We start from the raw sequence: 17,608 nt of genomic DNA, 5'->3' as shown, positions 1-17,608 counted from the left end.
AAGAGTTAGCCGCTGAATTGGCCCAGAGTTTCGGTGGATCGAACCGCCGACTCCTTTACTTGCGCCGCGCTGTACAGCCGGGGCACGAAGGAATTTGTGTCGATCCACTTCTGTCAACGTTACACGGCGGAGGAAATAGGGAGCACCTCTGGTAGCGCGTGTCCTGCCGCCTGTGGTCCTGGTGGTCGATAAAGACTGGGGAGGCAGCGCCTTGTTTATATGCAACCCCGTAATGCTTCAGTGTCTGAGGGGCTGCCGACTCTTGTAGGCGAACGTCGGGTACATGGCAGACAGCACGCCATTGTCAAGCGTCACTACTGTGGTGTCGTGAAAGAGTTGACGAGAGTGGACTGGCGTTGTTTCTTTCAGTGATGAGTGGAGATTTAGTTTGTACGTGCGTGATGTACGTACACGTGTATGGCGTAGACAGCGTGAGCTACTATTCCGGAGTGCATTCGCCCACGGCTGTAAGGTCCCATCCCAGCTTCTTGGTGGACTCGTGGGCAATTTGAAGTTTCTTCGGGGTAAAGTAATCAGTGACCGCTGCATTGCACAGGCTGTTATCCCCGTGTTATGGTCATTTCTTCAATGGGAAGGTAGTGTGCCTTTTTAGCAGGACAGTGTACGTTCACATACGGCTTCTGCTATCTGCGATGCTACGTGCTCTTCGTAGTGTATAGCTACTGCCCTGGCCAGCACGATCACTAGATCTCTCGCTAATTGAACACCGGGGAGGTGTGAAGCAGGAACTTACTCGTCCTCCAGGTGCTGCAAGAACCGTTGCCGAATTGCAACAATTAATGCAAGATGTTTGGGACAATCTGTTGCAGGATGGCATTCTGGACCGTTATGATCGTTTTCATGCGAGAATATATGCATGAGCTGTTGCCAGATGGAGGTACACAGTGTACTGAAGCGACTGTTTGGGCACCGTTTACTGCGACACGTATGTTTCATTCGGTCTGAATTTGTCATCATATACTCTTACAATTATGAAATTCCTGACACTTCACTTGTCAATAAAATGACATTTTCCTTGGGGGTATTGCACTTTTCTCGATAGTTTATTTATTTTTCTTCATTTGATCCAAGTTTTCGTACTTGTTTCCTCCATTATAAAATATCCGCAGCTTTACTAACATGTATTTGAAGTCTGAAACACCCCTTATTCGTTATGGCATAACAGGTTTCGTGGGATATAGCTTCAATCAACTAACTCTCCAAAGCCTGATATGAGAACAGTGCTCGTCTTAATTCTGATACTTATTTAGAAATGCCTTTTGAAACAGTCGAACGCATTAGTTTGACACTCATCACAATAGATCTGTGTCTGATTCCAATTTTTACATTTTTCTAATGATTTTTGTTTTTGTATGTTTTTACCTCTTTCCACTTCCTTTCAGTCCGGCTGAATCAATGTAATACAAAAACGATCTGCATGCGAACACGACCGACGATTTTTGAGGGACTTCCAATGCTGCGCTGGTACTGCGAACGGCTGAAAGCAAGGGGAAACTACAGCCGTAATTTTTCCCGAGGGCATGCAGCTTTACTGTATGGTTAAATGATGATGGCGTCCTCTTGGGGAAAATATTCCGGAGATAAAATAGTCCCCCATTCGGATCTCCGGGCGGTGACTACTCACGAGGACGTCGTTATTAGGAGAAAGAAAACTGGCGTTCTACAGATCGGACCGTGGAATGTCAGATCCCTTAATCGGGCAGGTAGGTCAGAAAATTTAAAAAGGGAAATGGATAGGTTAGATATAGTGGGAATTAGTGAAGTTCGGTGGCAGGAGGAACAAGCCTTTTGGTCAGGTGAATACAGGGTTATAAATACAAAATCAAACAGGGGTAATGCAGGAGTAGGTTTAATAATGAATAAAAAATAGGAGTGCGGGTAAGCTACTACAAACAGCATACTGAACGCATTATTTTGGCCAAGATAGACACGAATCCCATGCCTACTACAGTAGTACATCTACATCTACATCCATACTCCGCAAGCCACCTGACAGTGTGTGGCGGAGGGTACCCTGAGTACCTCTATCGGTTCTCCCTTCTATTCCAGTCTCGTATTGTACGTGGAAAAAAGGATTGTCGGTATGCTTCTATGTGGGCTCTAATCTCTCTGATTTTATCCTCATGGTCTCTTCGCGAGATATACGTAGGAGGGAGCAATATACTGCTTGACTCTTCGGTGATTCGGTGAAGGTATGTTCTCGAAACTTTAACAAAAGCCCGTACCGAGCTACTGAGCGTCTCTCCTGCAGAGTCTTCCACTGGAGTTTATCTATCATCTCCGTAACGCATTCGCGATTACTAAGTTCTACTGCCGAAATATCAAAAATCCGTTGGATCTTCTCTATCTCTTCTATCAACCCTATCTGGTGCGGATCCCACACTGCTGAGCAGTATTCAAGCAGTGGGCGCACAAGCGTAGTGTAACCTACTTCCTTTGTTGTCGGATTGCATTTCCTTAGGATTCTTCCAATGAATCTCAGTCTGGCATCTGCTTTACCGATGATCAACTTTATATGTTCATTCCATTTTAAATCACTCCTAATGCGTACTCCCAGATAATTTATGGAATTAACTGCTTCCAGTTGCTGACCTGCTATTTTGTAGCTAAATGATAAGGGACCTATCTTTCTATGTATTCGCATCACATTACACTTGTCTACATTGAGATTCAATTGCCATTCCGTGTACCATGCGTCAATTCGCTGCAGATCCACCTGCATTTCAGTACAATTTTCCATTGTTGCAACCTCTCGATACACCACAGCATCATCTGCAAAAAGCCTCAGTGAACTTCCGATGTCATCCACCAGGTCATTTATGTATATTGTGAATAGCAACGGTCCTATGACACTCCCCTGCGGCACACCTGAAATCACTCTTACTTCGGAAGACTTCTCTCCATTGAGAATGACATGCTGCGTTCTGTTATCTAGGAACTCCTCAATCCAATCACACAATTGATCTGATAGTCCGTATGATCTTACTTTGTTCATTAAACGACTGTGGGGAACTGTGTCAAACGCCTTGCGGAAGTCAAGAAACACGGCATCTACCTGTGAACCCGTGTCTAAGGCCCTCTGAGTCTCGTGGACGAATATCGCGAGCTGGGTTTCACACGACCGTCTTCTTCGAAACCCATGTTGATTCCTACAGAGTAGATTTATAGTCTCCAGAAAAGACATTATACTCGAACATAATACGTGTTCCAAAATTCTACAACTGATCGACGTTAGAGATATAGGTCTATAGTTCTGCACATCTGTTCAACGTCCCTTCTTGAAAACGGGGATGACCTGTGCCCTTTTCCAATCCTTTGGAAAGCTACGCTCTTCTAGAGACCTACGGTACAGCGCTGCAAGAAGGGGGGCAAGTTCCTTCGCGTACTCTGTGTAAAATCGAACTGGTATCCCATCAGGACCAGCAGCCTTTCCTCTTTTGAGCGATTTTAATTGTTTCTCTATCCCTCTGTCGTCTATTTCGATATCTACCATTTTGTCAACTGTGCGACAATCTAGAGAAGGAAGCACAGTGCAGTCTTCCTCTGTGAAACAGCTTTGGAAGAAGACATTTAGTATTTCGGCCTTTAGGCTGTCATCCTCTGTTTCAGTATCATTTTGGTCACAGAGTGTCTGGACATTTTGTTTTGATCCACCTACCGCTTTGACATAGGACCAAAATTTCTTAGGATTTTCTGCCAAGTCAGTACATAGAACTTTACTTTCGAATTCATTGAAATACTCTCGCATAGTACAAGTTTATGTGCCAACTAGCTCTGCAGATGATGGAGAAATTGATGAAATGTATGACGAGATAAAAGAAATTATTCAGGTAGTGAAGGGAGACCAAAATTTAATAGTCATGGGTGACTGGAATTCGAGAGTAGGAAAAGGAAGAGAAGGAAACATAGTAGGTGAATATGGATTGGGGGTAAGAAATGAAAGAGGAAGCCGTCTGGTAGAATTGTGCACAGAGCATAACTTAATCATAGCTCACACTTGGTTCAAGAATCATAAAATAAGGTTGTGTACATGGAAGAATCCTGGAGATACTAGAAGGTATCAGATAGATTATATAATGGTAAGACAGAGATTTAGGAACCAGGTTTTAAAGTGTAAGACATTTCCAGGAGTAGATGTGGACCCTGATCACAATCTATTGGTTATGAACTGTAGATTAAAACTGAAGAAACTGCAAAAAGGTGGGAATTTAAGGATATGGGACCTGGATAAACTGAAAGAACCAGAGGTTTTACAGAGTTTCAGGGAGAGCGTAAGGGAACAATTGACAGGAATGGGGGAAAGAAATACAGTAGAAGAAGAATGGATAGCTCTGAGGGATGAATAGTAAAAGCAGCAGAGGATCAAGTAGGTAAAAAGACGAGTAGAAATCCTTAAGTAACAGAAGAAATATTGAATTTTATTGATGAAAGGAGAAAATATGAAAACGCAGTAAATGAAGCTGGCAAAAAGGAATACAAACGTCTCAAAAATGAGATCGACAGGAAGCACAAAATGGCTAAGCACGGATGGCTAGAGGACAAATGTAAGGATGAAGAGGCTTATCTCACTAGGGGTAAGATAGATACTGCCTACAGGAAAATTAAAGAGACCTTTGGAGAGAAGAGAACCACTTGTATGAATGTCAAGAGCTAAGATGGAAACCCAGTTCTAAGCAAAGAAAGGAAAGCAGAAAGGTGGAAGGGGTATAAAGAGGGTCTATACAAGGGCAATGTAGTTGAGGACAATATTATGGAAATGGAAGAGGATGTAGATGAAGATGAAACAGGAGATAAGAGCACCGAAAGACGTGAGTCGAAACAAGGCCCCGGGAGTAGACAACATTCCATTAGAACTACTGACGGCCTTGGGAGAGCCAGTCCTGATAAAACTCTACCATCTGGTGAGCAAGATGTATGAGACAGGCGAAATACCACCAGACTTCAAGAATAATATAATAACTCCAATCCCAAAGAGAGAAGGTGGTGACAGATGTTAAAATTACCGAACAATTAGTTTAATGAGCCTAGCTGCAAAATACTAACGCGAATTCTATATAGACGAATGGAAAAACTAGTAGAAGCCGATCTCCGGGTAGATTAGTTTGGATTCCGTAGAAATATTGGAACACGTAAGGCGATACTGACCTTACGACTTGTCTTAGAAGCTAGATTAAGGAAAGGCAAACCTACGTTTCTAGCATTTGTAGACATAGAGAAAGCTTTTGACAATGTTGACTGGAATACTCTCTTTCAAATTCTGAAGGTGGCAGGGGTAAAATATAGGGAGCGAAAGGCTATTTACAACTTATACAGAAACTAAATAGCAGTTATAAGAGTTGAGGGACTTGAAAGAGAAGCAGTGGTTGGGAAGGGAGCGAGACAGAGTTGTAGCCTCTCCCCGATGTTATTCAATCTGTATATTGAGCAAGCAGTAAAGGAAACAAAAGGAAAATTTGGAGTAGGTATTAAAATCCATGGAGAAGAAATAAAAACTTTGATGTTCGCCGATGACGTTGTAATTCTATCAGGGACAGCAACGGACTTGGAAGAGCAGTTGGACGGAATGGAATAGAACCTTTCGAAATAGGATGCTACAGAAGAATGCTGAAGATCAGATGGGTAGATCACATAACTAATGAGGAGGTATTGAATAGAATTCGGGAGAAGAGGAGTTTGTGGCACAGCTTGACAGGAAGAAGGGACCGGTTGGTAGGAAATGTTCCGAGGCATCAGGGGATCACAAATTTAGCAATGGAGTGCAGCGTGGAGGACAAAAATTGTAGAGGGTGACCAAGAGATGAATACACTTAGCAGATTCAGAAGGATGTAGGTTGCAGTAGGTACTGGAAGATGAAGAAGCTTGCACAGGACAGAGTAGCATGGAGAGCTGCATCAATGCAGTCTCAGGACTGAGGACCACAACAACAACATTCCAATGTCATCTCAATGCACAGAATCAACTGTGTAATTGGCCATCAGTATAGCTTAAATTGACACTAAATTCTGCCTTGAGCCATAAGATACGTCGTAATTCTGACATAAGGCTTCTTTGACATCATAAAAATTACGTTACAAGCCACATAAATAAAAGCTGCAGCCTCTGCTGCAGAGGACTGCTTGGTATTTGGCCAGTTCGGGTTACTGTCTTCAGACGATATCAAAGAAAACAGTTAGCAGAGACGCTGTCCCACCGATTCGCTGGTTTTGTAAGATGGCGCTGTATTGTTTTTGCCTACTGTGAAGGTGAGAACCATAAAGTTGAGAGTTATTTCTATACGGCGATGTGCTGTTGTTGTGCTTGTACTGAACAACAATAAGCGAACTTTATTCAAAGTTTTTAAGCGTTATTTATAAAGCCAAAAATTATCTCAGTCAACACATGAAGCCGTGAACTTGAAACCCTGAACAACAAACGACTACAAGGTAACTCCGTCCGAACAGGCCTTGAAAGGCCCAATGATTCCGACCGGCCTCCGAGTCATCCTCAGCCAACAGGCGTCACTGGATGTGGATATGCATGTGGGCAGCACACCACTCTCACGGCCGTATGTCAGTTTACGAGACCGGAGCCGCTACTTGTCAATCAAGTAGCTCCTCATATGAAACATCCTGGCAGATTAAAACTCTGTGCCCGACCGAGACTCGAACTCAGGACCTTTGCCTTTCGCGGGCAAGTGCTCTACCAACTGAGCTACCGAAGCACGACTCACGACCGGTACTCACAGCTTTACTTCTGCCAGTACCTCGTCTCCTACCTTCCAAACTTTACAGCAGCTCTCCTGCGAACCTTGCAGAACTAGCACTCCTGAAAGAAAGGATATTGCGGAGACATGGCTCAGCCACAGCCTGGGGGTTGTTTCCAGAATGAGATTTTCACTCTGCAGCGGAGTGTACACTGATATGAAACTTCCTGGCAGATTAAAACTGTGTGCCCGACCGAGAATCGAACTCGGGACCTTTGCCTTTCGCGGGCAAGTGCTCTACCAACTGAGCTACCGAAGCACGACTCACGACCGATACTCACAGCTTTACTTCTGCCAGTACCTCGTCTCCTACCTTCCAAACTTTACAGCAGCTCTCCTGCGAACCTTGCAGAACTAGCACTCCTGAAAGAAAGGTGCTTCGGTAGCTCAGTTGGTAGAGCACTTGCCCGCGAAAGGCAACGGTCCCGAGTTCGAGTCTCGGTCGGGCACACAGTTTTAATCTGCCAGGAAGTTTCATATCAGCGCACACTCCGCTGCAGAGTGAAAATCTCATTCTGAAGTAGCTTCTCAGTTCGCTTCACAAGGGCTGAGTGCACCCCACTTGCCAACAGCGCTCGCCAGACCAGATGGTAACCCATCCAAGTGCTAGCCCAGCTCGACAGCAGTTAACTTCGGTGATCTGACGGGAACCGGTGTTACCAACGTGGGAAGGCCGTTGGCCAACTATACGATAAGTATACTGTATAAACGGGAGATGTGGGTTTTGGGATCTACACTGCCCGATAAAGGAAGCGAAGCAGAAAGAAGGGGGGGGGGGGGGGCAGGGGGAGGAAATGAAATGAAATGAAATTTCTCGGTTCGGAAGATATTAGATGTCATTTCAGTGATTACATAATCAAGGCAAATTTAGAAAGAAGTTGGCAGTATGAGCTCACTTATCAGTATAGCCCATTCAGAACAAGACGTACAATGCGTCTCGTTTTTCTGCTCACGGGACTTTGCTGGCAGTCTCCGTAAAACTAACTTCCACACTGATGTTGCTACATTCCTCAGCCGTCTGTTGATTCCTCGTCTGTCGTTTCAATCGTTGAACGCAAGGAGCACTCTCGGTTAGGATCCGTGCCGACAGATATATTTTCAGTTTCCTCGTCCATAAAAATACCTCTCCTCTTTTGAAGTCACACACTTCTATTAGTGTAACATACAGATATTCTTTATTCTTCTAACATCCAACGGCGAAAACAACAGTCGCAATTTTTTTCAACTCCGAGATGGAGATTCTTGACTTATTACGACTATGGGTCTTATTCTGTTGCAAGATCCCAGATGATATTTATGGTATTTAAGTTTGGGTAGTATAGCGGCATTAGGTAGGAATAAACCCATTTGAATTAAAAAATTTGTCCTTTGAATAAGCAAAAAAATTATTTATTAATTCCGACGCTTACCTTAGATCTAGTGCTGGCCATACATTACTTTATTTAACCTTTTAGTGAATTGGAGGAAGATGAACTGTGAGAAAACAGGTACAGCAGAGAGTCGAAGCATTTGAGATGTGGTGTTACAGAAGAATGTTGAAGGAAGGTGGACTGATAAGATGAGGAATGAGGAGGTTCCCCGCAGAATCGGGGAAACAATGACAAGAAGAAGGGAAAGGATGATATGACATCTGCCGAGACGTGAGGGAATAAATTCCAGAGATTGGACTACATCCAGCAAATATTTGAGGTTTTAGGTTGTGAGTACTACTCTGAGATAAAAAGGTGGGCGCAGGAGAGAAATTCATGGCGGGCCACATCACACCATTTTGAAGACTCATGAAAAAAAGGGAAAATGGCGTATTATCTTGCATGTTGTGGTATGTAGTGTTACCAAAAATGACCTTACTTCTAGCAACTAATCCTGCAATAAGGTGAGTCTCTAATTGTTTGAAAAACTTTTTTCCAGATGTTTCCGGATGACAATTCGAAGTTTAACTTTATATTTTAGAAGTAAAACTAATACTGTCAGGCAACAATTGCTGTTGGAGCAAAAACCATCTATCTTTTATAGTTCAGGAGATATGACGTCAGGAACAGTGAGGTGTGTGAAAAACTTTTGCATGAGACATGACATTTAAATGTATTACTTCTGCGCTACTATATGCGCAGTACATTTCGCGGGCAGTATCCACATGTGCAGCTAAATGTATTTACAAAAGTATATCAAAATTGTTCAAATGGCTCTGAGCACTATGGAACTTAACTTCTGAGGTAATCAGTCACTTAGAACTACTTAAACCTAACTAACCTAAGGACATCACACACATCCATGCCCGAGGCAGGATTCGAACCTGTGACCGTAGCGGTCGCGCGGTTCCAGACTGTAGCGCCTAGAACCGCTCGGCAACTTCGGCCGGCAAAAGTATAGCATGGTTTCACATACGGTTATGAAAATATGACGTAATGAACACTGAGATGCCTGAAATACTGTCGTATCATGCATAAAGTTTAAATTTATTACTTGTTCGTTACTAACGCTATTCGTAAAACATTTGGCTGAACGTATTCACATTTGCAGCAGAATGTACCTACCCAATTATATCATTGTATGATACATATTTAAAAAATATGACATCATAAAAACTGAGAAACGTGAAAAATGCCGCGTTATTAATGAAGTTTAAATACACCTAGTTTTTATTAGTAAGACACTCCTACAGTCGAATCGTGTTCAAAAAAATCCATGACATCTGGCAGCACTTTTGACAGCTTTCAACTTCTAAGCGCAAAAGGTGAAAACGATAGCCGTGTATAGAGTTATGAAGATGTGTTGCCGTAGAGACGTTTACAAAATCGTGTTTTACACACGCGAAGCACCTGCGTCCAGCATACAGAGCTGTCCGGGATGATGTTCCTTAATTCCGATACTGTACTTATGCATTTGCACATTATGCATGTTTCTTTATACGATGTTGTTGTTGTTGTGGTCTTCAGTCCTGAGACTGGTTTGATGCAGCTCTCCATGCTACTCTATCCTGTGCAAGCTTCTTCATCTCCCAGTACCTACTGCAACCTACATCCATCTGAATCTGCTTAGTGTACTCATCTCTCGGTCTCCCTCTACGATTTTTACCCTCCACACTGCCCTCCAATGCTAAATTTGTGATCCCTTGATGCCTCAAAACATGTCCTACCAACCGATCCCTTCTTCTAGCCAAGTTGTGCCACAAACTTCTCTTCTCCCCAATCCTATTCAGTACCTCCTCATTAGTTACGTGATCTATCCACCTTATCTTCAGTATTCTTCTGTAGCACCACATTTCGAAAGCTTCTATTCTCTTCTTGTCCAAACTAGTTATCGTCCATGTTTCACTTCCATACATGGCTACACTCCAAACAAATATTTTCAGAAATGACTTCCTGACACTTAAATCTATATTCGATGTTAACAAATTTCTCTTCTTCAGAAACGCTTTCCTTGCCATTGCCAGTCTACATTTTATATCCTCTCTACTTCGACCACCATCAGTTATTTTACTTCCTAAATAGCAAAACTCCTTTACTACTTTAAGTGTCTCATTTCCTAATCTAATTCCCTCAGCATCACCCGATTTAATTGGACTACATTCCATTATCCTCGTTTTGCTTTTGTTGATGTTCATCTTATATCCTCCTTTCAAGACACTATCCATTCCGTTCAACTGCTCTTCCAAGTCCTTTGCTGACTCTGACAGAATTACAATATCATCGGCGAACCTCAAAGTTTTTACTTCGTCTCCATGAATTTTAATACCTACTCCAAATTTTTCTTTTGTTTCCTTTACTGCTTGCTCAATATACAGATTGAATAACATCGGGGAGAGGCTACAACCCTGTCTCACTCCTTTCCCAACCACTGCTTCCCTTTCATGCCCCTCGACTCTTATGACTGCCATCTGGTTTCTGTACAAATTGTAAATAGCCTTTCGCTCCCTGTATTTTACCCCTGCCACCTTTATAATTTGAAAAAGAGTATTCCAGTCAACATTGTCAAAAGCTTTCTCTAAGTCTACAAATGCTAGAAACGTAGGTTTGCCTTTTCTTAATCTTTCTTCTAAGATAAGTCGTAAGGTCAGTATTGCCTCACGTGTTCCAACATTTCGACGGAATCCAAACTGACCCTCCCCGAGGTCCGCATCTACCAGTTTTTCCATTCGTCTGTAAAGAATTCGCGTTAGTATTTTGCAGCTGTGACTTATTAAACTGATAGTTCGGTAATTTTCACATCTGTCAGCACCTGCTTTCTTTGGGATTGGAATTATTATATTCTTCTTGAAGTCTGAGGGTATTTCGCCTGTCTCATACATCTTGCTCACCAGCTGGTAGAGTTTTGTCATGACTGGCTCTCCCAAAGCCGTCAGTAGTTCTAATGGAATGTTGTCTACCCCAGGGGCCTTGTATCGACTCAGGTCTTTCAGTGCTCTGTCAAACTCTTCACGCAGTATCGTATCACCCATTTCGTCTTCATCTACATCCTCTTCCATTTCCATAACATTGTCCTCAAGTACATCACCCTTGTATAAACCTTCTATATACTCCTTCCACCTTTCTGCCTTCCCTTCTTTGCTTAGAACTGGGTTGCCATCTGAGCTCTTGATATTCATACACGTGGTTCTCTTCTCTCCAAAGGTCTCTTTAATTTTCCTGTAGGCAGTATCTATCTTACCCCTAGTGAGATAAGCTTCTACATCCTTACATTTGTCCTCTAGCCATCCCTGTTTAGCCATTTTGCACTTCCTGTCGATCTCATTTTTGAGACGTTTGTATTCCTTTTTGCCTGCTTCATTTACTGCATTTTTATATTTTCTCCTTTCATCAATTAAATTCAATATTTCTTCTGTTACCCAAGGATTTCTAGCAGCCCTCGTCTTTTTACCTACTTTATCCTCTGCTGCCTTCACTACTTCATCCCTCAGAGCTACCCATTCTTCTTCTACTGTATTTCTTTCCCCTATTCCTGTCAATTGTTCCCTAATGCTCTCCCTGAAACTCTGTACAACCTCTGGTTCTTTCAGTTTATCCAGGTCCCATCTCCTTAATTTCCCACATTTTTGCAGTTTCTTCAGTTTTAATCTACAGGTCATAATCAATAGATTGTGGTCAGAGTCCACATCTGCCCCTGGAAATGTCTTACAACTTAAAACCTGGTTCCTAAATCTCTGTCTTACCATTATATAATCTATCTGATACCTTTTAGTATCTCCAGGGTTCTTCCACGTATACAACCTTCTTTCATGATTCTTAAACCAAGTGTTACCTATGACTAAGTTGTGCTCTGTACAAAATTCTACTAGGCGGCTTCCTCTTTCATTTCTTAGCCCCAATCCATATTCACCTACTATGTTTCCTTCTCTCCCTTTTCCTACACTCGAATTCCAGTCACCCATTACTATTAAATTTTCGTCTCCCTTCACTATCTGAATAATTTCTTTTATTTCATCGTACATTTCTTCAATTTCTTCGTCATCTGCAGAGCTAGTTGGCATATAAACTTGTACTATTGTAGTAGGTGTGGGCTTCGTATCTATCTTGGCCACAATAATGCGTTCATTATGCTGTTTGTAGTAGCTTACCCGCATTCCTATTTTCCTATTCATTATTAAACCTACTCCTGCATTACCCCTATTTGATTTTGTGTTTATAACCCTGTAATCACCTGACCAGAAGTCTTGTTCCTCCTGCCACCGAACTTCACTAATTCCTTTATACGATAGCTTCATAATTTCAAAGGTAGGAATGAATACACGGGTAATGCCAGGCTTGTCAGCGAGTACAGGAATAAATTAGAAGCGTAATTCGATGGTAAGTATTACAAATTTGCAACGACATGAAAGTGACGTCCAAAAAACGTCAAACTTGCTTGGCATGAAGTACACTGCCCGATTCAAGGGCGCCCACACGCAGAGTCAAGAGGGAGGCTGCTCCACCCCCTCTCCCCTTGCCCTCAGGGAAAGGAAAAGTTTAGTATAGTCGCGTGTTTTTCTTTCAAGAAAATTATTTAAAAGTCAAAACTACGCAGTTTTTAAGAGCCTGCCGCGCGGGGTTAGCCGAGCGGTCTAGGCGCTGCAGTCATTGACTGTGTGGCTAGTCCCGCCGGAGGTTCAAGCCCTCCCTCGGACATGGGTGTGTGTTTGTCCTTAGAATAATTTAGGTTAGGTAATGTTTACGTTTAGGGACTGACGACCTTAGCAGTTAAGTCCCGTAAGATTTCACATACATTTGTACATTTTTTTTAAGAGTCTCGGACCGGGAACTTGTTTATGGCTATTCGTCTTACAAAATATTAAAAATACTTCACACCCCCGGGTCTAGTCCACCCCCACACCCTATAAACTATCGTATGTGCTCCATTGGCATGACTGGATATGCAGGTGACTGGTATTTTTAGCGTAGCCCCAACAAAATTCGTTGATTATGAGAAGGTAGTATTGTGCTACACCGAAAATCGACGGCAGTGGTATCATGGCCTGTCGAGACTCTGGTTTATCGTTCTGCAACACCACTGTTATTGGCATTCGGCATACCATGACTGACGTACGAATATGAAATCAATGGATTCATGAATGTTTATATTCAACGTCATGCAGGACCTCAGCGGCTGTGAACGAGTAGCGTCTGAGAGGACGTGTGTACTGTTCTCTCGGCAGTGCAATATTGTGTAGCCACACCACATACTGGGTCACAATTATTTAATTATATGAAAAAAACGTAAATTAGTTACAAACTACGGCGTACACACAATTTATGCAACATTTAAACGTTACTACAGATATTCGGATTTAGGTTATGACATGTTCGATATTTTGTCATTACTGGCGACGATGTGGCGCAGACGAATAGCAACATTTTTCCTGAACCGCCGAAGTGTCGGAACATCGATGCTGTCCATCACCTCATGAATGGCTGTTTCCAGCTGAGCAATGGTTTTGGGGTTATTGCTGCACACCTTGTCTTTAATACAGCTTCACAAAAGAGGAGTAGCATGTGTTCAGATCCGGAGAATATGGTTGACAATTGACGCCCATTCCAGTGATCTCTGGGTATCCCAGAGCCAGAATGCGGTCCCCAAAGTGCTCCTCCAGGACATCAAACACTCTTCTGCTTCGATGGTGTCAAGATACGTCTTGCATGAACCATATCTTATTGAAATTAGGGTCACTTTGGATAATCGGAATGAAACCTTCACGTACTGTTCCGTAGTCACCATACCATCAAGGAATATCGCACTGACTATTCCGTGACTGGACATTGCACACCACACTGTTACTCGTTGAGGGTGAAGAGGCTTCTCGATCGCGAAATGCCGATTCTCAGTCCCCCAAATGCGCCAATTTTGCTTATTGACGAACCCATTCAATTGAAAGTGGGCTTTGTCGCTAAACTAAATACCGCATGGGCATACTAATTCCCATAACACCCCACGGCCAACCTTGCAGTTTGAACGTCCTAACGCAAACTATTCAGGTGTTATGAGTATTTTATTTCATATAGTTCAGTAACTGTCGCCCTGTATGTTGAATCAGGAAATTGGCCTCGCTGAAAGACAGCTACCCAGGGTGACAGCGTCTGGAACATCATGGAGTGTCAGTACAGCAACCCAGCAGCGGTGCGCCCAGTGACAAGATTGGACACAGGAGTGCCACCACGTCATCTTTCCAGACGAGTTCCGGCCCTGTGTACGGCAGAACAATGCATGTATCCCTGCGAGGAGGCTCAGAGAGGAACGGACGTCTCTAGGTTGCATTCGTCATCGCACAGCGGCCCAACACCAGGAATGGTGCCATAGGGTGGCAATGGGTAAAAAACACGATGTCCTCTGCTTCACATAGCCAATAATTTGGACAGAAAGCTTTGCATTTCTGAAAATTGAGACTAATGGCTGTGTTCTTACTTCGATATCTCCCTAATTTTATCTTTCAAAGTGATAACACAAGACTGCGTATTGCCTGTGCTAGCCAGACGTACCACAGTATTGACCATCCAGGCATCGTTGAAATACAGACAACACAAGCAGTGTACCTCTTTCCTGGTGGAATGACAAGAAATGATCAGCTATCGAACCGCCTCCTTCTAAAGGGTGCTGCTCATGCATGGTTGTTTACATCTTTGGGACGGTTTAGTGACATCTCTGAACAGTCAAAGGGACTGTCTGTGATACAATATCCACAGTCAAAGTCCATCTTCAGGAGTTCTGGGAACAGGGGTGATGCAAATGCTTTTTTTGATGTGTGTATTATTTGCAGTTAAGATGCTTAAGGAGATGCTTGAACACAAACTTTTCAAATATTTTTCGAAAAGATGGCAAAAGTGAAATTGGTCGATAGTTTGATGAGGCTTAACTTCAGCATATTTTAGCCATTCTGGAAATGTTCCACCGATAAAAGACTGGTTACACAAATAACTTAGGATAGACCTCAACTCACATGAGCACTCTTTGATTAACTTCATTGGTATGTTATCATAGCAACTAGAATAGTTTCATTTTTTGGATTTTGTGATGGATGCTACTTCTTTGGGAGATGTGTCATTTCCATTTTACTTAAGTTATTTGTAAAAATTGGTCCCGGGTACTACATTGCATTGTTTTCTTAATCCTGATAACCACAACCTGTCAGTAGCAAAAATAAAGTACTTGTTTAATAAGTTTGCAACACTACATGCACTTGTTACCAGTGTCTCATTTACTTTTAGAGCTATCTGTTCCTCTTCCTTTTTGGCCCCAACTGTGTTTGTCGTCATTATATCCCATATAGGTTTTATTTTGTTGCTACATGTAACTACCTTTCTCTCATAGTAAAGCTGCTTATATCTCTAGATTACTTGCTTCAATATTTTGCATTATTTTTTGTAATGTATTACAATGCTAACATCGGAGCTGTTCCTAGATAGTGGATACAGTCTCCTCTGTATCCCACATGATATGATATCTTTATTTCTTGTGTAACTCATGATTTATTTTTAGTCTTACGTTTGATTTGAGTTACCTTTAGGTGAAAACCATTTTCAAAAGAATTTACTTTATTAATGAATTCTTTCATTTCCATTTGAGTTAAAAGTATTGTAAACATCTATCCAGTTCATGTCTTTGAGATATCTCCTAACATTCTGAATTTTAGACTGATTTATTGCCCTTCTGAGCTCAGATTATTTATCCTGAATAGATCCTGGTACTGAATTACAAACTGGCTGAATTACAAATGGATGAACCTAATTATTCTGTCAGTTTTTGGATATCTCCAGTTTCAATCAAGGGCTGTCTGCATGAATTGTGTACATTACACAACTTTTTCTGACTTCTTACTTTCCAAACACTTTTTGAAATTTTGTGTCCTGTTTACTCCTGTGTCCACTTGTGGCTCATCAGTTTCCCAAGTGTGACAACAGATCAAACCTGTTTTCCACATTGACAACAAAACTGTCTAAGAAAATCCTATTCCTATTTCTTTTATAACCTGTTGTTACTTCCTACCTCTCTTTTCCCTTCTCCCCTGCCCCTTAACTTTTTTGGTACCAGGACATGTGGAAATTTGGGGCAACAAAAGGTGGGAACTAGGAGCTAAGAAAGCTTCCATTATCTCTACAGTTACAGAATATAAAGTCACCTATATAGAGTAACTTCACTCTCGAGGCATAGGGCCATGCAATGGCTGGGAGTGCATGACAAGAAACTGCAATCATTGAAACCGACTATCCATCCTCGAAGTTGCTCCTTCCAGGCACAGAAGTATGACTAAGTGTACTATTCACACTCATCTATAAATTGGGCTACATTAAAGAGATGGTATAAGTACGTAGGATGATTTCACACTTTCTGTACTACTGGATAACATCTTTTATTTAGCCAATCTGTAGCCTTTTTGAAAGTGAAAGAGTCTGTGAGAGTTGCATTAATATACTTTGTTTTGGATATAATATTTGCTGTGTGCTCAGCATATAATTTAATGCATAGAAGCTATAAACATATGAATTTTTCTTATTTTGGTGTGCGTAATTCACAAATATTCGCTATTAGTGTTATTTCTGATAATTTGCTATGGTGTTGCTGTCTATGTATTAAAAAACCATCATTGCTTTCCATAAAAAACTGTTGGCAAAGAAATGGATAGTTGTGATAAGGAGAGATAACCAGTTTTTGACAGAACAATGTTCTTCACATTTTGAGGCCAAATTTATGCTTGATGTGAATAACACTTCTATACAATAATACTGCTTCCTTTATTTTTTTAGCATTTGTCAACTTAATGCCATCTACATATTAGTCAATTAGTGATTGCATCATAAAGTTGTTCTAGGCTGAAAATGTCACTTTCAAGCCCCATTCTCATCATTTGCAGTGAGTTTTAATTTTCTGCTGTAGCATGAATAAATCTGTCGCTGAGGCTCATAAAGTGCTTTTAGATGTACGGTGAGGCACCTATTAATGAAAGGACATGCAGTGAATGGTTTCAACTCTTCAAGAATGGTTATTTTGATGTCGAAGGCTGGCATGGCGGTGGAAGAGAGAAGTTTTTCAAAGTTACTCAAACTGATAGAAACAATATGTCATTACCTAAAGTGATTGATCTGACCATAGCCAGTATTTCCTTATTTACTCAACTATTTACTCTCTTTCTCTTATTCCTTTTCAATCAAATATTTGAGCAGAGTGAAAACAAAGCCTCCTTATAAGTTACATAACGGACTTTAGTCTGAATTTTTGTAGCCAAACGATGAATGGTAAATGGACAAATTGTGTATCAAACTGACCAGTGTGAGGTCTAGTTTTGTTAAATAATATGTAATTGGAACTTCCTGGGAGATTAAAGCTGTTTGCCAGACCGGGACTTGAACCTGGGAGTGCTGCCTTTCATGGGAAAGTGCTCT

The 17,608-nt window shown here is 41.8% G+C and overlaps 1 non-coding gene across 1 annotated transcript; it reads right to left on the bottom strand.

Annotated features, from left to right (window-relative positions):
• Window positions 1-6,949: 6,949 nt before the first annotated feature.
• On the bottom strand, window positions 6,950-7,024 carry Trnas-cga (transfer RNA serine (anticodon CGA)). The gene has a single exon. It is a non-coding gene; the product is annotated as a tRNA-Ser (tRNA).
• Between the last annotated feature and the right edge of the window lie 10,584 nt (window positions 7,025-17,608).

Source organism: Schistocerca gregaria, chromosome 3 (assembly GCF_023897955.1).
Source record: "Schistocerca gregaria isolate iqSchGreg1 chromosome 3, iqSchGreg1.2, whole genome shotgun sequence".
In the NCBI taxonomy this organism is placed as follows: domain Eukaryota; kingdom Metazoa; phylum Arthropoda; class Insecta; order Orthoptera; family Acrididae; genus Schistocerca; species Schistocerca gregaria.
The sequence above is the reverse complement of the archived record's forward strand: the minus strand, read 5'-3'. Positions and strand labels throughout refer to the sequence as shown.